We start from the raw sequence: 4,393 nt of genomic DNA on the forward strand, positions 1-4,393 counted from the left end.
GAATAGACATCTCGCTGAGGTCAGAGATGGGAAATCTATGCATGAAAAGATGTTCAACATCGTTAGCCATTAGGGAAATGCAAATTAAAACCACAAGGAGATAATCACTACACGCCTCCCAGGATGGCTTAATTTATTAAATTTAAAAAGAGTGATAATGCCAAATGCAGGTACGTATATGGAAAAACTGTAGTTCTCTTACATTCCTGATGGGAAATGCAAACGGTGTAGCCTCTCTGGAAAAGAGTGTGATGGTTTCTGGGGTGCCTGACTGGCTCAGTTGGAAGAGCATGTGACTCTTGATCTTGGGGTCCCAAGCTCAAGCCCCATGTTGGGTGTAGAGATTAAACAAACTTAAAAAAAAAAGTGTGACAGTTTTCTTTCTTTATTTACTTTGAGAGAGAGTGGGGGAGGGACAGAGAGAGAGAGAAAGAGAGAGGGAGAGAGAATCCCAACCAGGCTTCACACTTCAGCGCAGAGCCAGATGTTCAGCTCAATCCCACGAACCTCGAGATCATGACCTGAGTTGAAATTGAGCGGGACGCTCAACCAACTGAGCCGCCCAGGTGCCCCAGGAATATGACAGTTTCTAATGAAACTAAACATGATCTTATTTGAACACACCAAGCTGTTCCCCACCTCAGAAGACACCTCCTCAGTGAGGCCTTCCCTCACCATCCTGTCTCAAGTAGGTCCCTCTATCACCTGTCTGCCATTAGATGATTTCTTACCATCTGAAATTGTTTATTGATTAACTTATTACCTGTCCCCCTTTACCCTTCCAGGTCCCCAAAACTTGAATCAAAGCTCCATGAGGTTGGGAACTTTGTCTTGTCCCTTGTATTTCACCAGCACCTGGCACAGCACCTGATTTAGAAAAAAAAAAAAAAAAACACACATAGTAAACATTTGGTGAATAAACAAATGAATGAACACTTTCCTTACTGATCTCTCTGGCTTCCCTCTCGCCTCCCCTCCACCCTGCAGCCAGGGGGAGTTTTAGAAAATGCAAATCTGGCCAGGTTAGGGGCTCCTGGCTGGCTCAGTGGGAGGAGTGTGAGACTCTTGATCTCGGGGGTCATGAGTTTGAGTCCCAAGTTGGATGTAGAGATTACTAAATAGACAAACAAACAAACTTAAAAAAAAAAAAAATCTGGAGGCACCTAGGTGGCTCAGTTGGTTAAGCGTCCGACTCTTGGTTTCCGGGTCAGGTCATGATCTCGTGGTTCGTGAGTTCGAGCTCTGCATTGGGCTCTGTGCTGAGCTCCCATAGGCGTTTTTCTCTCTGTCTCCCTCTCTCTCTCTCTCTCTCTCAAAAATGAGTAAACTTAAAAAAAAAAAAGAGTATTAAAAAAAAATCAGGCCAGGTTAACTCCTGCTTATAAATCCCCAGCAGTTTACTGCCCTCAAACTCCCTGTGTGTGTGGCAGAGTATCTTGGGAAGGAAATGAAATGGGGACTATAAATAAGGCTCCAGTCAACTGTCAGGCTTGGATTTTATCCTGAGGCCCTGGGAGCCTTTGAAGGGTATTGAGCAGGAGCACATGACTAATACCAAGGAAGTTCTTTCTGTGTAGAGTATAGGTAAAAAGCAAAAAGATAGAAGACAGCTCACAAAGGAGGCTATTGAATTGGTTCTGGTTGGGAAGGGAAGAGCCCCCAAAGAGGAGGAAGTTGATTCTAGAAATACTTAGGATGAAAACGGACTAGCCCTGGTGACTGAGTGCATGAGAGAGAAGTGAAGAGAAAGTTTTCTTTTACTCTTCCTAATTTCCTTTTGTTGTTTTTGTCTTACCAGCAAAAAACGGTTTACTTGGGAATAGCAGACAACTGCAATTCAGGATAAGCAAGGGACAGCAAAAACCATATGCTAGCCCAGCAAATACAGGAGAGGGATGTTATTTTATGGAGAAGAAGAAGTTGGGAGAATCCCAACTGGGCGCCTGGGTGGCTCAGTTGGTTAAGTGTCGGACTCGGACTCCAGCTCAGGTCATGATCTCACGGTTCATGAGAGCCCCGCGTCAGGCTCTGTGCCGACAACTCCGAGCCTGGAGTCTGCTTCAGAATCTGTGACTCTCTCTCTCTCTGTCTCTGCCCCTCTCCCGCTCACGCTCTCTGTCTCAAAAAATAAATAAGTGTTAAAAAAAAAAAGTTGGGAGGGGTTGTATTGAATGAAAATTCATTGGAGAAAAGCAAGAATTCAGGATGATAATGGTTTCTCTTTGGCTGAGTTGCAGGGATGGTCGATTTCTTGTAGGAGATGTAATGTACATCTTTTCCTGTTGGGGCCTGTGAGGATGATTCTCTCCTGTGGAGGGTTCTTCCCTTGGGTCTGTAATTGACAATGCTTCCTACAATTGAGGTAGAATGGTTATGGCGGGAGTGCTCCCCCTTCTGGCCTGGTTTCCCTTCATTCATTTTCACATTTTTATGCAACAGATACTTAATGAGCACCTACTAGATGCCAGGGAACAAGCCAGTAAAGATTCCTGTTGTTGAAGAGTGAACAGTCTGGGGCAGGAAGTAGTTGAGAGATTAACAAATAAGCATATTTGGGAATTGGGGCAAACGCTGGGAAAAAAAAAATAAAACAGGGGTGTGAAATCAAAGGTAGCTGGAGGGTCAGGGAAGGCCTCCTTGAGGAAATAACATTTGATCTGAGGCCTGAGGGATAAAAAGGAGCCAGTGAAGTGAAAAGCTGAGGAACGATCAGGAAGGAAAGCAGCAGGTGCAGACTTTGGAGCGAGGGACAGAGTAGTAGAGGGTTGAGATGGGAAATGGAGGCAGGTGCAGCCTCACTCAGACTTTGGAGGCCATGGTGTGGAGTGTTTATTTTGGTGTGGAGTGTTTATTTTAGGTAGAGGAAACACCACTACAGTGTTCTTTTTTTATATGTAAGTTTATTTATTTGGGGAGACAGAGAGCGCAGGGGAGGGGCAGAGAGAGAGAGAGGATCCCAAAGCAGGCTCTGCACTGTCAGCGCAGAGTCAGACGCGAGGCTCAAACCCATGAACCGTGAGATCACAGCCTGAGCTGAAATCAAGGGTCAGATGTTTACCCGACTGAGCAGCCCCGTCCCTATGGTGTCCTAAGCGGGAAAGTGCAGGGGAGGCAGCTGGAGAGCTAGTGAGGAGCTAGCGAACGGAGCCTCCTCACCCTCTCGATTCCCCAATGCCCCACTCTTCCCCCTCCTAGCCACCCCAACCCGACCAAAGGGAAGTGGGGCCCTACCAGCTGGAGGGTCCCCTGGGGTTCGCCTGAAGCAAACAGGAAGCTGCCGCCCAGCGAGACGAGCCTGGGAACTGGCAACTGAGAAAGCAGATCTCCTGGGTCCCTGGCCCCTTTCCCTGAGTGACTGCAGAGTGAAAGTGGAGACACAGCCACATATGCAGAGAGACAGATAGCTGGAGGAAGAGGAAAGGAGGGGAGAGACGGGGTGGGAGGGGGGGCAGAAGCACAGATTTATTAAGAGTTAGGATTCCCGAGTTCTAGGGCTCCCTGTGTGATCTCAGGCGACACCCTGCCCTTTGGGGGCCTCAATTTCCCCACTTCTAAATGGGTTCCTTCCATAGCTGAAGCAGGCAGGGGCTTCCCAAGTTCTTCCCCAGGAAGCAAAGGGGCACTGATCACCAGTCATCTCTCAGGACTGCTGTGCGGGAGCTGCAGTAGCAACCTGGCACTCGCCCTTGGCCGCTGGCTGATGCTGCCTCTCACTAACTGAGGGCCTACTACGCGCCAGGCGAAAAATGCTGCACGCATGCTGTCCTGTTGCCTCTTCACAAACAGGATTTTCATCGTGCTATCACTGTCCCCAGTTTACGGAGAAAGAAACTAAGGCTTAGATGAATGAAGGAACTTAGCCAAGTGGTAGACGGGGAGGATTCAAAGTCAAGTCTGCCAGATCCCAAAGTACGTGTGACGGGCCAGCTGTACAGAGTGGGAAGGAGGCCCAAGGCGTGTCGGCTGAATGAATGAATGGGGTATGTGTGTGAAGGGAAATGATTTAGAGCCTGAGGTTGAAGGAGGGAGGGGGAGAAGGAGGGAGCCCCTAAAACCGGAGCCACTTAATTCAACAAATATTTATTGGGTGCCGGCGATGTGCCAAGACGGTCCCAGGGCACTGCGCATTCAGTGGTGAGCAGGACCAAGTCTCTGCCTTGAGGGCTTATACTCTAGTGGGAGGAACAGAAAGGGATACACAAATAAGCTCATTTCACATGGTGCGAGGTGTCGGGATGAAAATAAAAGTGTGTCAGGGTAGAGACAGGTTTTGTGGGTCCGGAGGGGTGCCAAGGGAAGGGGACTGGAGGCGTGACCACCCCTTCCTCCCCGGGGGGTGTGAGGGGGAACTGCCTGCCCGCCTGCCCGCCCCCACAGACACTCATGGTTCAGT

Source organism: Felis catus, chromosome E3 (genome assembly GCF_018350175.1).
Source record: "Felis catus isolate Fca126 chromosome E3, F.catus_Fca126_mat1.0, whole genome shotgun sequence".
NCBI classification, from domain to species: Eukaryota; Metazoa; Chordata; class Mammalia; order Carnivora; family Felidae; genus Felis; species Felis catus.